The 24,465-nt window shown below is 38.9% G+C and overlaps 1 long non-coding RNA gene across 1 annotated transcript in view; it reads left to right on the top strand.

Annotated features, from left to right (window-relative positions):
* LOC147577112 (uncharacterized) overlaps positions 1-20,979 on the top strand; it is a 32,442-nt gene extending 11,463 nt beyond the window's left edge. The window contains exon 3 of the long non-coding RNA XR_015255746.1: positions 20,436-20,979. This is a non-coding gene — a long non-coding RNA (uncharacterized LOC147577112). The remainder of the gene's footprint in view (positions 1-20,435) is intronic.
* Positions 20,980-24,465: the final 3,486 nt, after the last annotated feature.

Here is a 24,465-nt window from a genome sequence, read left to right as displayed (position 1 = left end):
GTGTGAAATCTTGTTAGTTAAGTATATTTTCAATTTCTTATATGATTCTTAGTGGGACTATCTGCCAGGTGCTAGCCTGGACCTGCCACCTGGAATGTCTATTAAGGCAACAGTAAATCAATAAATCTAAGATTCTACAAGCCAAATAAGGGCTTTTCACCTTTAACTTGACTCAGCACTGCAAAAGAATACTGAAAAGTGAGTTATGTTACTGACATTAGCATCTCTGAAAAGCATCACATAAAATCATTGACTAAAAAGGTATGAACATGAAAGAATGTGAGACAGTGTAATATAATCGATCCAGGTCAACGACTCTTGCTTACTATTGTATCAAGTATCAAGCACGTGCAGAGTGCCTGGTGAGTTCTCAATGACCATTTGTTAAAAGACAAATGAATTAATGAGTGAATTAAGAAAATGATTATGATGTCAGTTGGCACATTCGCAGTTTTATGACACGCAGGCAATGAGACTTGTACAGCTCAGATTACTGAAAGGGGGGTAACTGGAGAAGGACATGTTTATAGGACAAGAAGGACAAGAAATACATATTTCAGCTCTAAAATAAAATTAAGCGTGACTTTTCTTTAATAAATTCCAATAAATGCATGGGGCGCCTGGGTGGCGCAGTCGGTTAAGCGTCCGACTTCAGCCAGGTCACGATCTCGCGGTCCGTGAGTTTGAGCCCCGCGTCAGGCTCTGGGCTGATGGCTCAGAACCTGGAGCCTGTTTCCAATTCTGTGTCTCCCTCTCTCTCTGCCCCTCCCCCGTTCATGCTCTGTCTCTCTCTGTCCCAAAAATAAATAAACGTTGAAAAAAAAAATTAAAAAAAAAAAATTCCAATAAATGCAGATTATTTTTCTTAAATGAAATTTAAAAGGAAACATCCCACATTTTTAAAAAAAACATAGTATAAACATGAACAATAGAGATAAATATAAATAAGTACAGATGAAATTGTAAATAAAATAGCTAAGACAATAAGATGATGACATTTCCTCCAAGGATAATGGAAGAGATTTAGTGAAAAAAATCATAGCAGGTCAAGGACCAATAAAAAGCTGATTACATACAGTGGCAGTAATTTTAAGTAAACGCTGGGCTGGCCTGGCCTAACCCAATGTCTATGTTCCAGTAAATGAAACATTATTTAAAGTAGAATATTATCTACAAATTTGTCAATCATTGAAATTCATTAGCCAGTTGATGGATGTTAATCAAAGATAAAACAATGTACTGTGCAGCTAGCAAATCATTTTTAGTAAATTCCACTGTAGATCTCTAAAACGAGACCAACATAAAGTCAGAAATGCCTTCAAATTGCATTTTTAAAGCTTTAGGGATTTCCACGTTCAAAAAAGATGAGGAAAATCACGTTATCATTTCTTCCACCTTAACAAAAACAAGCCAGGTAAGCTATAAAATCAAAGTGTTTTTTTTAAATATATCAGAGATCTGAGAATGCAAACAAACCTAAATTAACTAATTTCCACAATATGACAATTTATTCTTAGGAGTGAAGCAATTCATGATCATTGTTATGCCTTCCAAAGAGGCCAGCTGATTTTATTTCTGGTGAGAGCTCTTCCTGGCTTGTAGATGGCTGTCTTCTCACTGTGTCATCACATGGTGGAGACAGAAAGAGTGGGTTCTCTGCAATCTCTTCTTATAAGGACACAAATCCTATTTGATCAGAGCCCCACCCTTATTTAACCTTACTGACTTCCGTAAAGTTCCTATCTCCAAAGGTAGTCACATTAGGGTTAGGGCTTCAACATCTGAATGAAGGTGGAGTGGGGAGAGAAACATTCAATCCATAACAGGTAATAATAAATGTTTTCTTAAAAAAAAAAAAGAAGAAGAAGAAGAAGACTTGAGCTTATTGGAGAATTGTTGCTTTTATTGGTTTACTGTATTTTTTTGTTTATTTTAGATACACCTTCCCATGGAATATGAAATTAGATGAAACAAATGGGGGAGAAAAGTGTAATTCTGTACCTGGAAAAGTATCTGGAATGTACTGAGAGAAGTTATTTAGTTTTTGAAGTAACGCTCCCAATGCAAAACAAACAACAATTCAAGTAGCAAATGGAAAAGTTTATGTAACTGCCCATAAGTTATAAAATGTGAATAATTCCAAACATGTGTAGCATTTCGAAGTACTTCATGAAATAATATTTTAACATCTTGCCTCTCCAAAATATAGGAACAAAACAAGCCAAGCAACAACTAAACCAAATAATAAATTTCATTTTGAGAAATATGGAAAAACTGCATGGCCATAATGAAAAACAATGACTTAATCAGATATTGCATTAAAACAACTCAGAGAAAGAATTCTATGGGAAGAATGTTTTGGAAGAAAAATTAATCTGAAGACACATCCAGGCTGCTCCTTACTCCTAAAATAGATCTCAATTTCAAGAAGAAAATAGCCTCTTTTTCTGGTATTGTATCTAAGATATTCAGGCCACATACTATAAGACTGAAAATACAAAACAGGGACTTGGCTTCTGACCTTTCATGCTTTCCCCAAGAAACGTTTGTTCTGCTGGTATCCAACAAAAATAAAAGCCATTTGTATACCTAGGATGTAATTAATGGTAAGAAATAAATAGAGGCATATGTGCTGAAAACAGTATTACTGTCAGCTAAAAATTTGATGTGCCACACATATGTGTGGGCCATAAGAAATCAGTATCTTTCCCAGTTACATTGTTTGCCTCTTGGCCTTAAAAACAACAAAAAAAAGATTTTTTTTTTTCATGAGCAAAGGGAACTCGGAGTGGCCAAATGTTTTTGCCAGTGGACTGGTTGGGTTTTCTTTCGTGAATAAGGAGACACATACACAATACACAGGCTTCCCCACCATTCTTTTCATGGCTCTCTCTCTGTCCAGCAGTGTCTGGGGACTTTGAAGATTTTGCTTCACCTTTGAAGATTAGAGGGAGCTGTAGATAGGAATATGCTTTAGTTTCCATAAGTAGCAAAGGTTTTTAATTTTTTTTTAACGTTTTATTTATTTTTGAGACAGGGAGAGACAAAGCATGAACAGGGGAGGGTCAGAGAGAGGGAGACACAGAATCCAAAACAGGCTTCAGGCTCTGAGCTGTCAGCACAGAGCCTGACGTGGGCCTCGAACTCACGGACCGCAAGATCATGACCTGAGCCGAAATCGGCCGCTTAACCGACTGAGCCACCCAGGCGCCCCAGTAGCAAAGGTTTTTAATATATTTTTTTTTAATTTTATTTTGAGAGAAAGAGAAAGCACAAAGGGAAGAGCGACAGAGAGAGGGGGAGAGAGAAAGAATCCCAAGCAAGCCCTGCACCTTCAGCACAGAGCCTGATGTAGGCCAGAACTCACGACCCACGAGATCATGACCTGAGCCAAAGTCGGTAGCTCAATCAACTGAGCCACCCAGGCACCCCAAGTAGCTAAACGTTCTTCCTCTGGGTACTTTTCTTGGCCCATTATTAGTGAAGTATGTTCCTTTTCTCCTCTAGTTGTATTTGACTCTTAGAATATGCCTCAGTTTATAAAAGTTTCACCATCTTTGACCTTAAATATCATTTTTTCTGGAAATAAAAATGGGATCCACTTAAGAGAAAAGAAAGGTTACTACCAGGTTGATTAAAATATGCTTTCAAATGTTCTTGGGGACAATCTCTTAAAAAATAATTAAAATCAGTCTTTTCCATGAAACTTGAGTAGACTCAAGATTCATGTACAAAAATTATCTACTTATTTAGAAAAATAAACAAATAATATAAAGAAGGCTTTTATGTATTACTATGGTCTTTAATTATGTGGGTCCCAAATACATTATAGTCCAGGTAGCAAATTTAAGAAGATTAGTAATTCTTTAAGTGTAGCAGATGCTGTTGGTGCCCCACCCAAATTCTCTAGCACTTTCCACCCATTGCATACCTACTAGACTTCCAACAGCATCCCTGCTTTACTTGAAGACTCTCCCTGGTTCTTGGAGCTCTCTTTGCTGCCTATGTGGCAGTTTGCAAGCGCCAAGGAGTTAATACTCCCCAGAGCTGCCCTTCAACAATGCAAAGTTGGAATCATTGCATGAATATCCCAGCTCACTCACCCCTCGGAGGGATGACTGTGAGGTGTATTGTACCCTGACTCCCGTGGTCCACAGAAGGATTAAGCTCCACGTATAGACAGTGGTAACTGGACTGTTATTGAGCACTTTATTGGCTGCCTTCCTCCTCTGAGTTCATTCCCCTTCTCGTATTCTTCGGGATCACCTTTCAAGTAGGCTTTTTATTCCTTAATCCCTGTCTCACGGTTTGCTTCTGGGGGACTCAAACAAAGACATTATGGAAACGTTGCTCATCCACTCTGCAACTGTTCAGAGATTTAATTTTCCCAAAGGGAATGAATCAGCACTCCTTGACTTCAGTGATAAAATTGACACTTTTAGGGGCGCCTGGGTGGCGCAGTCGGTTAAGCGTCCGACTTCAGCCAGGTCATGATCTCGCGGTCCGTGAGTTCGAGCCCCGCGTCGGGCTCTGGGCTGATGGCTCAGAGCCTGGAGCCTGTTTCCGATTCTGTGTCTCCCTCTCTCTCTGCCCCTCGCCCGTTCATGCTCTGTCTCTCTCTGTCCCAAAAATAAATAAACGTTGAAAAAAAAAATTAAAAAAAAATAAAATTGACACTTTTAGTGGCTGTGCCAAAAAGCCCTAACCACTGAAAGTATATTGCCAAAGGTCTCCTATAGAGCAGATTTCATACCAATGTCAGCCCACCATGCACAGGTAGCCTTTTCATTATGGCACTCCAAATGTCATTACCTGTAGATCTTTACTGGGAGACCCATGAGTTTCCTGGGCAATTATAAGCCTTGGTACTGGTATCCTGAGGACAGAAAGGAAGGCTTATTGACAGTCTCATAATATAATACAATATCCTTTTTTTAAAGGTTTGTTTATTTTGAGAGAAAGAGAGCATAATCAGGGGAGGGGCAGAGAGAGAAAAGGAGAGAAAGAATCCAAGCAGGCCCCACGCTGTCAGCCCAGAGCCCCCACAGGAGGGCTCCATTTCACAAATCATGAGATCATGACCTGAGCCAAAATCAAGAATCAGAAACGTGGGGCACCGGGGTGGCTCAGTCGGTTAAACATCCGACTTTGGCTCAGGTCATAATCTCGTGGTCCGTGAGTTCGAGTCCCGTGTCAGGCTCTGTACTGACTGCTCAGAGCCTGGAACCTGCTTCAGATTCTGTGTCTTCCTCTCTCTCTGCCTCTTCCCTGCTCACACTCTGTCTCTCCTCTCTCTCTAAAATAAATAAATAAATAAATAAATAAATAAATAAATAAATAAACAAACAAACAAACAAACATTAAAAAATTAAAAAAAAAAAAAAGAATCGGTCGCTTAACCGGCTGAGCCACCCAGGCGCCCCACAATCTCCTTGTTTTGATTTTGGTATTTCACCTCTGACTTTACCCATGCTGGGTGTCTCAATGCCCCCAGGACTCTCTGTTTCCATTTTTCCTGCCAATAAACTTCCATTTTTTCTCAGGGATGGATGGGAAGAGATGCTTGTGGGCGGTGAAAATGGTAAGCACCTTATACGTTAATTTAACTAATATCCCCCTTTCGGCCCATGCCTTCATTCATGGTGCACTGGGACTTTCCAGGGTGGAGCACGGGACATTAACTGTCCTTAGTATCCATCCCGTGTGCTTTTAGGTTGCAGCTTCCTCTGCCATGTTAGTTATCACTCTTCCAGCTGAAGCCAGATTCCGTCTACTGCTGTTCTCTCCAATTCTCTTTGCCCCTGTACTCTTATTCCTTTCTTGTTTATTCCTTTTATGCAATTTTAGTGGGATTGCATGACCCACTTCAGCTCAGGTCATGATCTCACTGTTTGTGAGTTCAAGCCCTGCATCAGGCTCTGTGCTGACAGCTCAGAGCCTGGAGCCTGCTTCGAATTCTGTGTCTCCTTCTCTCTCTGCCCCTCCCCTGCTCACATTCTCTCTCTCTCTCTCTCAAAAATAAATAAACATTAAAAAACATTAAACAACAAATAAAGTACTGGCTAACATGGTCAACACAATCCTGAGCCTCGCAGTCCTTCTAGTTTCTCTAAGAGCGTGATCTCAGGTTGTACTGTCAGGGATATGTGGCTTCTCTGCAAAGAAATTTCATTTTTATATGAAGAAAGAATAAAGACCCAAAGGAAAGAGTCTGATTTCTCCTGCAAAATCATGTTCAAGACATAAAAGCACTTCACATTTCTGTAGAAGCAGGCTTTTTTTTTTTTTTTTTTAATTGAATCAGCAACACATAGTTTCATTTAATCTGCACGAACCTGGCATATTTGGTGACAAAGTGCTTTTTTTTCACCTAAAAACATTAATAATAATTTCAACATCTACTTCAGCAGTGGGTCCTAGAAATAGTCACACAGAATAGTGGACCAGAGCAACTCTACCATCTGAAAAGTCAAAGATTTAAGAAACACTAAAGGCCAAGAAGAGGGACCCAGAGATTTACAAAAACTGTTCTTAGTTCACCAAAATGAAGGTGTACCTCATGAAGCATGAGCCTAGAATATAAAAGAGAAAAAGGAAATCATTACCTTATAAGTAGTGTGACCATATGTACACATATACCTATGTGTTCAGTAGAGATTGCAAACAACGACAACCAAGACCCAGGTCAGAAGCAATGCTTTGAAGTGCTCCTTTACCACTACAATCAAAAGCTTACCATGTTTTTAACCAAGAATCTCAACAGAAGAATGTGATTTTATTCTATATCAAGCAAAGGAGGAAGTTGCCTGTTTTCAATTTGATTCAGATTTGGCCTATCAAAAGAATAAAGAAATTGTTTCATCTGAGGGAAACAGTGGATTTTCAAGAGTTATAAATATGAAAACAAATTAATATGGAAATTTTAGTTATTCTTTATAAAGATTACCTAAGTCACGAAATATAGAAAATTTTTTTTTCATCAAAAATGTTGCAACTGGGGCGCCTGGGTGGCGCAGTTGGTTAAGCATCCGACTTCAGCCAGGTCACGATCTCGCGGTCCGTGAGTTCGAGCCCCACGTCAGGCTCTGGGCTGATGGCTCAGAGCCTGGAGCCTGTTTCGGATTCTGTGTCTCCCTCTCTCTCTGCCCCTCCCCCGTTCATGCTCTGTCTCTCTCTGTCCCAAAAATAAATAAACGTTGAAAAAAAATTAAAAAAAAAAATGTTGCAACTAAGACAAATCATTCACTGTTATGGTTTTTAGCAGGCATATGGTCTTTCACCATGGCATGGATGGATTAAGGCTACATTAACAGTAGCCAAGTGGCTCGTATATGCCAGGGGAGGGTGGTTAATCTTGGTGTGCTTATTTTCCCTTAAATTCCAATTTCTTTTGCTCATTTGAACTACTTGTAGAGTATGGTAAGAGAAATAGTACAAGGTGACTATTGTATATATAAAGGTTCCAAATAGTATATTCTTTATGTTTCATCAGCAACACAGCTAAAATGTGCAAGAAAATATTAGGATTGGCTTTTCTAGCTTCTCTCTTGAATTGCTCATGCTTGAGCTGCAAAATTAGGGAAGCAAAAGGAAGATGCTGTGATTTACATTTTATATAAAAAGAGTCTTAGAATAAGAACAAATACCTATTATTTCACTGCAATGCTCCATCATGGAGTAAAACGGGGCACTTAATATTTGTGAAAAGGAAGGGCAGGTTCATAAGAAATAATACAGGGAGTGAGGATGAGAGAATGAGAGAGGGAGCGAGAGAGAGAGAGTGAATGCTTCTTGCAGTTTATAAATAAATGCTCTTAATAACTCTCAGAATCTAAACAGAGAACTTATTTAGGAAAAGTGCAGTGAAGAAAAAGCTCCTGTTGTGCCCAATTTGCCTGATTATTTAAAAATAAACTAAATTCTGCCTAGGATTCAGGAACTTTAAATGATAGAGCTTTATTAAGTAAAAAGTTTGATATAAGTGATATATACCCTTGAATTCTTCGATGAGCTCTTTTTGAAAAAAGATATAGAGTTGCCAACTATGGCCATCTGATACTTAAGCTAATGGAAAGAACATATGCCAAGGGAAAACATTCACCATCACTGTGACCTGTTAGGAGGTATTTCTGCTTTAATAAGGCCACATGGCAATATCAGCAGTCATGTAGCAGATGTATGTGTGTTGTGTAGAGTTTCAAAAGAAGTCTTTCCCTATGGAAGATCTCAAAGTTTATCTGGCACTTGTAACGTACCCATGCCACAAAGACCAGCTAAAACCCATGGCAGAGAACAAATATAGCCAGTCAAATTTAGGAAATGTAGCAGATTCATGAGCTTAAATAACAATAGGAAAATAGCTCTTTTAAGCCACTAGATTTAGCAGTGATTGGTTATGTAGTGATAGATATTCAACACAGGTACTTACTATGCATCCATGGCAATCAATTAGTTTAATATGCAGTGGTGTGTACAATAAGAACTTAAGAGCAGACACTTATCTTTCAAAATTATTAGCAACCTGTTGAAAGATAACCATAGGCTACATCTCCTCCATAAGTTATTCTTTTTTTTAATGTTTATTTATTTTTGAGAGAGAGAGAGCACGAGCGAGGGAGGGGCAGAGAGAGAGGGAGATACAGAATCTAAAGCAGCCTCCAGGCTCTGAGCTGTCAGCACAGAGCCCAATATGGGGCTTGAACTCATGAACTTAGAAATCATGACCTGAGGCGAAGTCCGTAGCTCATCTGACCGAGCCACCCAGGAGCCCATCCTCCATAAGTTATTCTTAAGCACAACATTGAGAAAAGCATTGACCTTCTACCTTCAAGTTCACTGAGTTTTCTTGACTATTACAAACCTGACATGGATACGTATACCCATATACACATGGCTCTAAATCTATTTTTCATGAGTGTAGGAATAAAAATTTAAAAGTAACCAACAGAAGATTTGAATTACAAAGACAATCTTTAACATAACAAATGGAATAGAAGGGGTAGAAGATCAACATCTTTATGCAAGCAGGAGATAGGAAAGAAGAAAGGGAAAAGCAAACAGAAAAGAAGGTAACAAAAATGAAGATGTGGAATAGTTCATTATGTTAAAAATAAATAACTACGAGAGGAAAAACTCAATTAAATTTTTTTTTTCCTGTCTGGAAAGAGTTAAGATTTTAATCTAATCACATTACTTTTTCTATAATCATCAGTGGATCCCTGCTGAGTTCCTCATAAAGCTAGAGGTATATTTATCTTTCAAAGGTATAGGCTTCCCAATTTGGACAGTATTGTTCATTATATCTCTTCCTTTCTTCCTTCCTTATTTCCTTTATTCATTTGTATTTGTATTTTTTTCTGAGAGAGAGGAGAGAGGGAGAGAGAGAGAGAGAGAGAGAGAGAGAGAGAGAGAGAGCTCAAGCAGGGGAGGGGCAGAGGGAGATAGAATCTTAAGTAGGCTCCACACTGAGCACAGAGCCCAACACGGGGCTCGATCTCATGACCCAGAGATCTCATGACCCTGAGATCATGACCTGAGCCGAAATCAAAAGTCAAGTGTTGGACGCTTAACCAACTGAGCCACCCAGGCGCCCCTTTGTATCCTTTACTGTAGAGATCACTCCTTAGGACAAATAACCAACTCATTTTATACAAGTCACTGAACAATTGGCCCATAATAATGATTTTGCATTCTGGCTGCCCTGCACTAAATTTCCTCTCATGAGAGGCAGGAAAAACACCTGCTATAGTCTCTCAGCCTCTCCTCCACCTGCAGAAGGCTGGTATACTTAACAGATACATTTAGATGTAATTTCTTTCCTCTTTGACCAGTTTCTTCTCTTTAATAGATTTCTATGCATATATTTCCATGTTTTTGTTTATTGTAGATATTTACTCAGAGAAATTAGAAGTTGGAATTACAATTTCAGGGAATTTGTACGGTCTGTGAGATTATTTCAAAAATGAGTTCACCACAGCCCAAAGTGTCAAAGGACATACAACTACTTATCAGTAGAAGTGCAGTTAGAACCCTGCCGTGTAGACTGTATTAGAATCGTTCATATCTTTTTGTAGGTTTACCTACATAGTGTTAGAGGAGTCCTTTGAAAAGTGGAAAGACTGCTTTTTATTAACTAGCACTTTTGTCTCCACCTTCTATAAGCAATATGGCTGTAAGTTACAGTGCTATTTGGATAGATGTAATGAAAATTCCAGACACTACCTGTGAGGTCTGGTTGTCTCCTCTGGGCAGAAGATGCTGCCTATCTCTCATTCTGGTACTTAGAGATTTGTAAGAAACTCATGACATAAACCCATGGCAAAGTTCAGAGATTTCTTTTTTTTCAAGTTTATTGATTTATTTTGAGAGAGACAGAGACGAGTAGGGGAGGGCAGAGAGAGAAAGGAAAGAGAGAATCTCAAACAGGCTCTGCACTAATGCAGGGCTTGAACCCACAAAGCCATGAGATCATGACCCGAACCAGAACTAAGAGTTGGACGCTTAACCAACTGAGCTACCCAGGCACCTCCAGAGATTTCAACAATAGCTAATCTATCCATTAACTTCAATCTCATGCAAGCATTAAATTTTTTTTCTTAGAAATTGTGATATATGTTAATATAGGACCAGCATATACAACATTCACAGGTAATATTTTTACTGAAATATAATTGACATATAACGTTATGCTGGTTTCAGGTATAAGGCACAATGATTTGATATTTGTATTTATTGTGAAATGATCACCACAATAAATCTAACTAACATCCATCACTTTTCATAGTTACATTTTTTTTCTTGTGATGAGAACTTTTGAGATCTACTCTCTTGGCAACTTTCAAATATGCAATACTATTATTAATATGTAATATTAACTATAGTCACCATGCTGTGCATTATATCCCTATGGCTCATTTATTTTACAGCTGGAAGTTTGTACTTTTTGATCACCTTCACTCATTTTGTACAACCTCCATCCTCCACCTCTGGCAATCACCAATGTGTTCTATGAGTCTTGGTTCTTTGTTTTTGTGTTTTTATTTTTTATTTTTGTTTTAGATTCTACATACAAGTGAAATTATACAGTATTTGCCTTTCTCTGACTTATTTCACTTACTATAATTCCCTCAAAGTCCATCCATGTTGTCATACAAAATTTGTAAATATCTGCCATGGCATCAGACTGCCAAATTCCAGCATTTTCATTAAAAATCATAAGATGTCGAGAATAGAAAACACCTTAGAAATTATCTACTTCCGGGGCGCCTGGGTGTCTCAGTTGGTTGAGTGCCTGACTTTGGCTCAGGTTATGATCTTGCGGTCTGGGTGTTCGAGCCCCAGGCTCGTCGGGCTCTGTGCTGACAGCTCAGAGCCTGGAGCCTGCTTCGGATTCTGTGTCTCCCTCTCTCTCTGCGCCCCCCCCTCCCCCCCCCACTCATGCTCTGTCAAAAAAAAATAAACATTAAAAAAAAAAGAAATTATCTACTTCCTCATTAATACATGAAGAAGCAGAAGCATGGAGGAGTAAAATACCTTGCCTAAGGGGTAAACAGGTAATTCACTGGCTGGAAGCCAGATCCTCTGATTCTTACTCCAGAGCCCATTTATCACTGCTGGGGAGAAGAGGACAACTTTGGGGTAGCTAGTTGGTTTTCTATTCTTCCACTAAACTATTTTTGATTTATGTGTTTATGAACCAGTTCTGAAGACAGAACCGCCAGCAGTAGTTTAGAATAGAGAGAAATTCATCCATTTCATTCATTCATTAAGTGATATGTGCTGCTCTAAGCAGTGGAGACGGATGTCCTCCCTTTATGGAACTTGTGTTTAGTGTGGAGGGAGAGGGATGGAGACGGATGGTCTAAAGAAAACAAATCAATAGTACAAATAAGTTTATATAGGGGTGCCTGGGTGACTGAGTCAGTTGAGCCTCTGATTCTTGATTTCGGCTCAGGTTATGATCCCAGGGTCATGGGATCAAGCCCAGCATCAGGCATGGAGTCTGCTTAAGATTCTCTCTCTCTCCCTCTGCCCTTTCCCCACTTGCACACATGCACACACTCTCTCTCACTCTCAAATAAATAAATAATAAACACGTTCATATACTGACATCCTAAGAAGACATAATGGAATGAAAGGCTGACTACTTCAGATTAAAGAAGGTCTTTCTGAGGCATAAATCCTTGTACTAGGAAATTAATAACTACAAACAGCCAGTCATGCCAGCCTCTGGGAAGAGCACAGATTGTGAAGCAAAGAGTCTGAGGCCAGAACAAGGCTGGTGACTATAATCTGGGGCCAGAAAAGCCAACATTGCTAGAGCATGGTGACTGAAGGAGAGAATGGGAGATGATGAGGTCAGAGGTAGATAGGAGCCTTACTAAGTCCATTAAAAGAAGCTTGAATCTTATTCTTAGTATATCCATTTGAAGGTTTTACACACAGAATCATCATTCTTTGATTATTTTTGTTGCTTCAGATCACCATGACTGCATATGTGGAGAAAAAAATTATAGGGAGGCCATTATTTTTTGGCCTATATTTTGTGACTTGCAATAGAGAGTAAAACAACCTAATCAAATAAGACAAGGCAGAATATAACTGGAGTTATTGGAACATTATTTTGTCAGACCAGTTGGGGAAAGCAAGTCCAAGAAAAGGACATCTGAAATCTGGAAACCCATATATCTTTGTCATCAGAATAGGGAGGAACTTATCATCCAGTGATATTCAACACAGTTTAAGAATCTAGGAACTTTGTGAAGATGGTCATTAAGTCTCATGATTCAAATTATGTGGTCAAGATCAGCTTTGCAAAAGTCACAGTAATGAATCTCAATGGAACATTAATGTGTTACATTCTCAATCTATCTTATTTTCACATTCTTTGCTCTTGACTTTGATCATTCTACTTTTTTCATGCCCTGTCCTTGAAGTAATGAAGATGCTTCCTAAGCCATTTGCCTTGATTTCCAGGGACTCACCTGTTGAAGCACCTAATTTAATAAGTGGTAGGCCTGACCCTTATAATATATGTGAAAAGACACCACAGGAGGTAAATAGACATCATTTGTCAGTAAGGCACTGTGTTAATATTTTATAAATGCCACCTCATTTATCTTAACTTCAAAATTATAAGATAGATATTCTTTTTTCCATTTTCCGGGTAAGAAAATTGAGGCTCAAAGTGTTTGGCGAGCTCTCCTGGGGCATACAGCCTGTAAATGGCAGAGTTGAGATTTTAACCTGGAAGAGTAAGATCCCAAATCCAAAATCTTCTTCGTGGGGTATTCCATAAAGAAGTCTTTCTATGGGGCGCCTGGGTGGCGCAGTCGGTTAAGCGTCCGACTTCAGCCAGGTCACGATCTCGCGGTCCGTGAGTTCGAGCCCCGCGTCAGGCTCTGGGCTGATGGCTCAGAGCCTGGAGCCTGTTTCCGATTCTGTGTCTCCCTCTCTCTCTGCCCCTCCCCCGTTCATGCTCTGTCTCTCTCTGTCCCAAAAATAAATAAAAGTTGAAAAAAAAAAATTAAAAAAAAAAAAAGAAGTCTTTCTACCATCAAGAACCTCAGGTAGAGTTCAGCCTGGTCTTCGGTACATCTTGTGAGACCCGGAGTGTGTATCAATTTTCAGTTATTATTAATCACCTCCTCATCACTAACAGAAATATTCTCACGTATTTTTTAAGACCTGACTGATCATTAATTGGACACCAATGGTGATCCAGGAAATTAGAATTCGTGTAATATGATAACAACTCTAAAGTTGTCTTTTACAAAACAACTTTTAAAAAGGTTGCGTGTCATGTAAAATCCTCCCCCACTCCTATTACAGTTCAATGATGCAAATTGTTTTCCTTTTTGTGGTAATTTAATGCTCCCCTGAACTGGCTCCCGTGATTTCAGAAGCTGGCTTCCAAACAGTCATGCTCACCCGTACAGACTCCCACGATGAGAAATTCATTTTCTGCTTGACTTTGTAAAGGAAATTACACTCTGACACCGCTCCTTTCTGCTGCCATTGAAAGGTATTAATGAAACATGGCATCAGAAATTTGTTTGCAAGGTTGTCTTCTATTATATCCTTTGGTCTGAAAATCCCTCTTTAGATCCCTTGGCCAAGAGTTTGTGTGGGGGGTGGCGGTGGTAGAGGGGGGATACTCCCAGTGTGGCCAGGAAATCAAACTTATCGTTAGGCCTCCAAATTGAGAAGTCATTTTCAGAGAGATCTTAACAATTATAAAAAAAAAAAAAGCTGTTCTCAGATAAAAACTACATAGATGTTTACCATCTATGGTAACATAGATGTTACCATAAATCTACCATTTACCATAGATGTCTACCATAGATTTTACCATTGCCTTAGGTTGTTTTTAAATAGAATGTCCCTATGTTTCAATAAATCAGAAATTAGCAGAAAGCCCAAGATCCTTTAGAAAGGGAAGTTATCTAGATAATGAAACTCATTGCTCAAGGTATAGTTGAGGACGTAAGATGATTAATATCATGATCAAGTGTTTGGGGGTACTTCCCTGTTAGCTGCCTCCTTTGTTCTCCCTACTCTGAGAAAATAAAATCAACCATATTTAAGAAGCAGTCTGTTCTGATGTCCTGATTTGAACACAACTCACCCAAGACTCTTCCAACATCTTGTGTTCCTATCCTTGCCAATAAGCCTTGATTTACTAATCACACTAACCTAACCTGGGTCAGCCAGTTTTCTATTCCATCTGCACTCAAGGATCACCTACACAGGTCCCTGAGTTCTCTCCCAGTGTCTTACTTCCACACTCAAGGTAAACAACTTGCACCCTTGTATCATTATATTAATACAATATGACAAGTGGTTTGGTATCCTAGACCACTTTGGTTGGCATTAACCACACCCTTCTTGACTATCTTGACTATGGCTGTATCCCCAGCAAAAATATAGCACATAGTAGTGATAAAAAAGATATTTACTGAGCAAATAGATGAACAAATAACTGTAGGGTAGTTGTTTTTCTCCCAAAATTGTGCAAACCAAGTTCAGTTTCTAGACTCAAAATTAGGGAAAGAACCAGAATTAATTTCCATGACATTTTCTAGGTACTGCTGGGCTTTGAATTAATATGATTTTCACTGTCCTTGTCACTTTTGGTTTTGCTATCTTGTGGTTGCAGTTTTCCTCACAAATTGTTGCCTGCTTGTTTTTAAAATACAATCTGAACTTGAACACGGGCTAAAGTTTGGTTCTTTGCAGACCTGATACATTTTTAGCTTTAATCTTTACCAATGGCAAGTGTTAGAGACCAACTTGACTATGAGAGTTCACTACAAGTCTTATTTTTCTGGGAAATTTCAGAAGTCATTGTTTTCCCAGTAGCTGTGACATAACTCCTTGCAATGAACTTTCCTTCATCCCCAAGGCTGAGTTAGCATCCCTTATCACTGAACTTACTATTACCTACTATTGTAAGTGACAATCAATTCTTCCCACTCTGGACTGTGTGTGTGCTTAAAGTCTGCAACCCAGTCACTTGTTTTTCTTTTTCTCCAAAACTTAACACAGTGCTTAACATATAGTAAAATCTTAATATATGTTTGGTAGATAAATGGATAAACAAAGAATAGATGATAGATAGATAGATAGATAGATAGATAGATAGATAGATAGATAGATAAAATTTAATTCTGGGGAGACAGACAGATTCCCTTTGGAGTCTGTTATAAACCTAAAGCAGACTTTTGTCCACAGTAAATTGATTTTGGAGTCTACGCTAAAAACTGATATCGTAATTGATCAGGGGCAGTATGGGATACAAGGCAGGAGTCCTGAGGATTTTTCACTACATACTAAGACACTTTCCTCTTAAGATCTACAATTTTGCATGCTTTTTTGTTTAAGTATTAGAGAAGAGAAAACATCCTATATGTCCTCAATCCCTTGATGTGGAATTTGAAGAGAGTCTGATGGAGTTCATAAATTTGCCCTAGTTTTCTGAAACACCCCCTGGCATGGAGGTCTGTAGACAATAGTTATCAAGTCCCTCCCTCATGCTCCTAACAAATCAGTTCTGTGCTGGAACAGAAGGAGAGTCAATTATTAGGTGAATTATTGCAAGTTATAATGGAGAAACAGTCACTTTTTTCTATCCCAAGTGCCCAATCTTGGTTCTCACTGCCTGGAGATCATCATTATTAATAATTCCAGGCCTTGAGCTAAGTCAGACTGGTGTACATTAGCATATTTAATGCTTGTGACAGCCCAGTGAGATCCAGGGATAGTCACATTTTATGAAAATTAGAGTCATGCAAATTTCAATTATGCAAATTTGAAATCACTTAATATAAAAATATCAACACGGCCTCACTTTATTTACAAAATTTCAAATATAGTAAATGGCTCTCAAGTTTTAAAAGTATGAAGAATTGCCTAATTTAAATGACAAGCCTAGATAGTTTTAAATAGTATTTATACTTTGGTCACATGTACCAATTTTGCTAGAAAATCATAATTGTTAGAATGAAAGCTAATACTTATTGAAAGCAAGTATGAAATACTTATGAATATGTATGACTATTTATGAAAGCTAATACTAACTAAGCACTTCATAGGCAACATCCCCTTTATTTTTCCAACAAAATCCTATGTGGTAGAACTATTATTATCCCCATTTTGCAGATAAAGTAAAGGTTAGTAGCAGAAGCAGAATTTTAATTCAGGTAGCCTGGCTCCAGGCTTAATCAATGCCTTGCCTCACTTTTCAGGATTAGTCTTGAATTCTGTGCATTTTGAATTAGATATAACCTTCAGGAACTCTCCTGTCACATCATATATGCCGGCCCTGTAGGTACTATATTCTCACCTTTGAAACTGCAGCTTTAAGTGACTTGCCCAAGGCCTCCAAGACAATAGAAGTCAAATTCATCTGTCAGGAACATTAGCTATTATGCCTAGATAAGGACACAGACACACCTGGGAAAGCAATCTAAGACTTCAAGTACTTCTGTTTTGTGCCTTCATGAACTCTCAGTTTCTTGCATAATGTTGGGCCAGCTTAGCCCCCATGATCTCTCATATTCTATCTCTAAGCCTCTTTTCCCTCCCCAGGATCATCCAGATACTAACCTTGTCTTAAGAAAACTCCACACATCCTAATTCCTAATACCCTACCTCACCCTCTGTTTAAGTTCAGACAAAAGAACCCTGTGGGCACTTTCTCGAAGTACCCACGCTTTGAACAATGTCTGCTGTGTAACCATAACACCGTCTTCTCGAACAACAACCAGAATCCATACAGGTTTGACCCAGGCGAATATGAGGGGTGGTGGAGTAGTTCATCACTAATAACCTCACCACACATTCTTGTTATCAAATTCTGATAGATTTTTGCAGTGCGTATCTTGCCCAGTGGAAAATATATGATATATTCTTTCCAGGTTGTCATCAGAATCGACAAAAACTATGCTTTAACTTATAGAAGCTGAAAATTGAGGACATGTCCTTTTGTTAATTCTCCAAACAGAGCTTCATAACAGATAAAACAAAGCTTTTGTGTGAGAAAAAGTTCATAATAATGTGTTGTGCTGGGTAACAATAAGCAGTTTTTGCATAGAAGCTGCTGAAGCTGTTTGCCTTTTTTTTTTTTACTGATGATAGATTTCGCATTAATTAACCCGTGTATATGTGTGTATACTCATGTGCACACACATGCAATAGAATGATGAGAAAGAGAAACACTTCCTCAAGCAAGAGGACCACAGCCTACTAATTGTAAATTCTCTTTGATGCAAAATAAATTCCTTTTCTTAGAAGAACAAAAGATTCACTAATAGGAAAGTTCCTAGCAACCTACAGCTCTGTGCTCTATTATCTCCTGAGTGAATATGGGCACTGAATATTGATTCAAAAAAGCATTTGCTTCTAGGCCATCTGAAGTAGCTACTGGAATTAAAACAAACACACAAAAATTCTTCAGTCTAAGTGCACAGCCCAGTTTCTTCCTTATCCTCCTCTTCATCATCATCATTATTCAACATTTTAAAGTTTCTGGTATAAAAAAAATTTCTAGTATCTACAAAGTACTTAACTTATAACACTCTTAATTGTTTGACACAATACACTTAGGAGCCCCATCCACGGATGTTGATGTTGTGACCCAAAGAGGTTAAATTACTCATCCAAGGTCACACAATGATGGATCCAAGGCTGGAACCAGGAGCACACTGGTTGCTCTATCATATCCATAGCCTTTTTTCCCTGATGGAATGCTTAACACACCAGGAAAACTCCTGATTTCTCCTGCTCTCTGCCTCCAAGACATCATTATCTCTCTTCCTGGACTGTTTAAATGAAGGCACACTATGAAGGATTACATTCAGAGGAGCCCATGAAGAAGAAAGAAATGAAGCCAAGTCAGGTCAGCCAGCAGTGTGATGGGTGGGGGAGTAGCAGCCCTCCCTGTCCTTCTCAGACAGCCTGAGCCTACAGAGAACACGGGTCTTTGAGGATGTGTCAAGGAAATGAGCCCTTTGCTAAAGGTCAAGGCTGAATCATTTCAGTTTCCTGTAAAGGAGAGTAGTTGCAACTGTGTAACAGAAAAAAAAAAAAAAGAAGATGATGATGATGAAGTGAGAATGAAGCTTGGAAATTTGGGCACCTCTACAGACTGGGGTCAAGGCCAGGACAAGATCTCAGGGCAGACAGGTCTGGGTTCTGCCTCTGCACCTGAACGGAAACCTGACCACAGAAATTCTCCATCCTTTTAGTGAAGGATCCTCTGATTGGCCTGGATCAGATCATGTGGAAATGAGTCTGGGCCTCCTGCCCATGGTCCCAAGATCAAACAGATGAATAGATGGCAGTTAAAAATAACAAATAGTACACTTTTTAAAATACCTGAATTTTCACCCATATTCTTAAGTATCACATCCATTACAGTTTAAAGCACACTTTCAAAGTATTTTAAAAACTATATATATTTTTTACTTTGACACACAAATGTGGACTCCAAGAACAAGGAGATATTGGTATTCTCATTTTTAAGATGGGAAAAGTGAGGCTCGAGGATGCTAAGATGGCCACGTGGGTAGAAGTTGGTAGTCTGCAACTAAAGCCAAGTACTCTGAGTTCTGTTTTAGACATACCACTCCCTCAACTCCATTATATGATATTGTCGGTGGTTGATCATGTCCGAGATATAAAGATGGAAGCAGATCACTCCAAGATCAGCTAATAACAATCCCTGGGGAAAGGACCCAGGCGCGGTTATTTTTTTTTTAAGTGCCCCAGGTAACTTAAAAATGTAAACTGTTGAGAATGGCTAAAATTAACAACTTGGGCAACAACAGATGCTGGCGAGGATGTGGAGAAAGGGGAATGCTTTTGCACTATTGGTGGGAATACAAACTGGTGCAGCCACTCTGGAAAACAGTATGGAGGTTCCTCAAAATATTAAAAATAGAACTATCTTACCATCCAGCAATTGCACTACCAGGTATTTATCCAAGGGAAACAGGTGTGCTGTTTTGAAAGGGCACAGATGCCCCAATGTTTATAGCAGCACTATCGACAAGAACCAAAGTATGGAAAAAGCCCAAATGAATGGATAAAGAAGATGTGGTACATATATACAATGGAGTATTACTCGGCAATCAAAAAGAATGAAATCTTGCCATTTGCAACTATGTGGATGGAACTAGAGAATGTTATGGTAAGCAAAATTAGTCAGAGAAAGACAGATATCATATGACTTCACTCATATGTGGAATTTAAGATACAAAACAGATGAACATAAGGAAAGGGAAGCAAAAATAATATAATAACAGGCAAGGGGACAAAACATAAGAGACTCTTAAATACAGAGAACAAACTGAGGGTTTCTGGAGGGGTTGTGGGTGGTGGGATGGACTAAATGGGTAAGGGGAATTAAGGAAGACACTTGTTGGGATGAGCACTGGGTGTTATACATAGGGGATGAATCACGGGAATCTATTCCAGAAATCATTATTGCACTATATGCTAACCAACTTGTATGTAAGTAAGTAAGTAAATAAATAAATACATAAATAAAATTAATTAACAAATAAATAAACTTTTTTAAAAAAGCACAACTCAAGAAAAATGTAAACTGTTCAGAACCACTATTCTAAGAAAACATCATTTGAGTGTCAGAGGCAAAAAAATAATTCTTGGGACACATGGGTGCCTTGGTTCCATGTCCTACTCTTGATTTTGGCTCAGGTCACAATCTCTGTTTCCGAGTTTGAGCTCTGAGTCAGGCTTTGCACTGATATCGTGGAACTTGCTTTGAATTCTCTCTCCCCTTCTTTCTCTCTCTCTCTTTGCCCCTCCCCCACTTGTGCACACACACTCTCTCTAAAAATAAATAACTAACATTAGAAAAATAATTCCTGAAACTTGAAATGGTAAAGGTATTCTCATGATTTTTTTTTTAGGTTTTCCATTTAAAATGCTGTCCTCTTTCAATATGAAAGATTTATACCTGCAAACTCTGCAAAAGACAACAGTTTGAGAAGTTGGGGTTGCTGGGGGCAATCCAATTTACCAAGGAAACCAGCTGAGCCATGGAACAACATGGAGTGGGGCGGCCCACAGCCACAATGCTATCTGCAGAAGGGCATGCTCTCTGTTTCTTTAAGCAGAAACTGGAACATTATTCCTTTACCACTGCAAAAAGAGCAATTCGTTCTTTGCTGGAAGATCCACTTATGTAAACAAGACCTCTGTTTTCTGCCTCTGCCACAAAGAAAAGTGTAGTCCCTCTACATGGGTAGGAGCCAGAAAGCAGAGGTCGTTGTCTTTTACTTCTCCTTGGTGTCTCTTACTTCCCAAAGCATTCTAGTTCTTTTTTACTTAAGAAAAGAACTGTATGTCAACTGGGCAGTTCCCTAGGGAACTGAGATTCAGCTAACAGATCAGCTCTCAATGCTGATAGAAGATGCCATTCCCAGTTAGATGCTGAAATAAACGAAAGCAGAACCAATGTTTTCCCTCTTATGTGCAAACTAAAGTAAAGGAATCAATAACAGTATTTTTTGCTACCTAACTTTTGGTTGCTTCACAATGTTATTCTAATTGTGCATCAACCTTTACAATGTATTTGTTCTTTCAGGGTTGCATTCATTATGTAATAAAAATAGTAAGTAATAAATGATTTAAGACAAAAAGAGTTAGGAACTCTATGGTTTTGATCTGAATCTCAACTTGTAACACATGCTTCAGATCTCATACCTAAGGTTCCAGACAACACAAGTTTTAGTCTGTAAGAGAACTAAGACCTTCTCAAGTGATAGACTGGTGACCCTAAACCAAGCAAAGGTGATTTTATAAACTGGTATCCCAGAAATGAGTTCATGTCAGTATCTCATCTGTAAATATCACAATTCAAGCGATTTTAAATATGATGATGTCTTATGATAATGCAAGGGTGTTTTTAGATATTTATTTTTATTTTTTGGATGTGTACTTGTCAAAGCTAATGCATCTAGCTAGATGAGCAGCCATGCCTTCCTTAATGGCTATGGTCATATCTAAGTCAAATTTTTGCAATTTATCCAGTATCCTTCTTTTGCCTAATTCCTAGTCAATATTTGGATATCAGTTTAGCAGTGTCTCTTCCCAGCAGGCTTCCCTGACCCACACTCCCATTGTGAGTTAGAAACTTTTCCGCCATGCTCCATTACACCCTGTGTTGGCCTTTCCATGGCACCAATCGCATTGAATAGAGATTTCCAGTTAAAGCTACAAGCTCTTTGATGCAGGGATTAATTTCATTCATTCATTTGCTCAGATACTTTCACATGTCTGATACTGTCCTAGGTCTTGGAGATACAGTCAAAACAAAACTCCCTGTCCCTATGAAGCTTATATTTTGGGGAAGACAGAGGGGCATATGAAATTCTTGTGTTGTGGTAGTTGGGGATGGGGAGGGAATTTTAGGAATTTTAGGTGGGATAGCCAGAGAAGCCCTCACTGGGAAGGTGATATTTGAGGCACATCTGAAGAAGGTGAGAAAATGAGTCAAATAGGATTCTGAGGAAAGAGGGTTGAAGCAGAGGGAACAGCATATGCTAAGGCTAAGCTCTGAAGAGTATGCATGCCTCCTGGAACAGCAAGATGGCCAGCAACTGTAGAGTGGAAAGAGAGAGCAAGAATAGAATATGTTCACTTTGGTGCTGGCTCTCACATAGAGAAGGTATCAAGGAACTCTTTATTGAGTGTTTAAAAACAATAAAATTAATAATAAGTTTGGCAATAATAATAATTAATATTAAAAATAAATAGTAAAGGGGCGCCTGGGTGGCGCAGTCGGTTAAGCGTCCGACTTCAGCCAGGTCACGATCTCGCGGTCCGTGAGTTCGAGCCCCGCGTCGGGCTCTGGGCTGATGGCTCAGAGCCTGGAGCCTGTTTCCGATTCTGTGTCTCCCTCTCTCTCTGCCCCTCCCCTGTTCATGCTCTGTCTCTCTCTGTCCCAAAAATAAATAAACGTTGAAAAAAAAAATTAAAAAAAAAATAAATAGTAAAATAATAAATAATAAAATAATAATAAACTTTCTGGTGAGAAACACTTATTTGCTCTCTCTTGCCAAATAAAGAGATAATCACAAATTTATTCATATTTCTAGGAAATTTGGGGTTTTATGAACCAGATTATCTAAGAGTAGGTGGGTTATTCAGAGACAACCAAGTTTTACTCATGAAATTTAACTTCTTTTGAGATAACCGTGACTTTAAGGTGAGTATCACTTTTATTGTTTTTAATTTTCTCCCTATAACTGATCTCTTGAGCGTAATAACTGATTACAGCTTTGGGGTGAATGCTGATTACTCGTTTCTCCTTGTTGAGTACCCTCAATACTCCAAAGGCTTTTCCCGAAGGTTCATTCTCTTGTGGATTCTTTTTTTCTGAAGACCTCTGCCCAAAGCAATGAGTTAAAGAGAATATTCATAGCCACAGCACGATGGAATTGATAATGAGGAAAATGCTCCATTTCAGTGTCTTAGCAGCTCTGACAAGTAGAAAAGAAAAAACATTTCTTGACCCTGCCTCCACAGAACCATTCCAATTGGCATGATGATGTACTTCTAAGCAATTGCCAATGGCAGGGTAACACGGAGACCCATTTCATCTAATCTCTTTCTCATACTCAACTGGGCTATACTGCAGGAAAACCAACCTGATGAATCGGGCTTTGAATCCCAATTTATTGCTTTACGAGGCAGGCAGGCTTGGGTGACTCATTTTGTTCTATCTTAAGCTCAGTTTCTTTATAAGAACTGGAATAAGAGAACCTCCATTGTTTGTCTCCCAGGATTGGGATAAAGACCAAATGAAATAATAATATATATGAAAGTATTAAGAAAATAATGATAGGGGCGCCTGGGTGGCGCAGTCGGTTAAGCGTCCGACTTCAGCCAGGTCACGATCTCGCGGTCCGTGAGTTCGAGCTCCGCGTCGGGCTCTGGGCTGATGGCTCAGAGCCTGGAGCCTGTTTCCGATTCTGTGTCTCCCTCTCTCTCTGCCCCTCCCCCGTTCATGCTCTGTCTCTCTCTGTCCCAAAAATAAATAAACGTTGAAAAAAAATTATAAAAGAAAATAATGATAATAAAAAAAGAAAGACATTCTATAGATTGAAACAGATACGTAATACAGAAAAAAAAAATTGGGGAAAATAGGCAAGTATTTTCCTTTAAAGTTTCTTTTAATATTATTTGAAAAATAAAAGGTGAATATTACTCTCAGCTAACAGCAGTTCTCTGGATGCCAGATGCTGTCAGTCCTACCTTGAAAACACGTTCTCCATCTGTTGTTTTTTCCCTTTTCCAGGGCTGTACAAGCCAACATCACAGAGCTCTGCAACTCTCCCTAATCTCCTACTTCCCAATTTCACTTTCCCCTCCCCCTTTTAGTCCCTCTCTCACAGATCAGCTAATGTGATTTTTGTAAGTCAGATTATGACACCCTTCTCTTTAAGCATGCCCCCCCAGCCCCACCAATAGTTTATGATCACACCTAAAATCCTAGATCCTTATCAGGCTAAATATCCTACATGCTCTGGCCTCTACTGACCCCTCCAATTTTATCCACTACTTGGGTCTCTTTCTGCCACAATGCTTCTAGCTTATGGGCTTTTTCTGTTCCTTGAACATACAAACATTGTACCTGCTTTAGGACTTCTTTCACTACTATCTCTCTGCCTGGAAATCTTCTCCCATTTGTGTGTGAATTGCTTTTTCCTATAATCTCGGCCTCAGCCAAAATCTATCTCCTTGAGGAGGACTTGATGTCCACCTCATCTAATGCTGCCTCCCCTCCCTAGGCATTCCATCACCCTCTCTTTGTAACACTTAAAGTTTGTGAAATGACTTTATCTGTTTACATTTTATTGCCTATGTTCCTCAATCAAATGTGAGTCCCGTGAGAACAGTGGCCTTGTTAGCCTTTTTCATCACTGAATCTTCTCC

Source organism: Puma concolor, chromosome C2 (assembly GCF_028749965.1).
Source record: "Puma concolor isolate L17-30 chromosome C2, mPumCon1.1.hap2, whole genome shotgun sequence".
Classification (NCBI taxonomy): Eukaryota; Metazoa; Chordata; class Mammalia; order Carnivora; family Felidae; genus Puma; species Puma concolor.
Note: the sequence above shows the minus strand (reverse complement) of the source record. Positions and strands in the feature narration are given on the sequence as shown.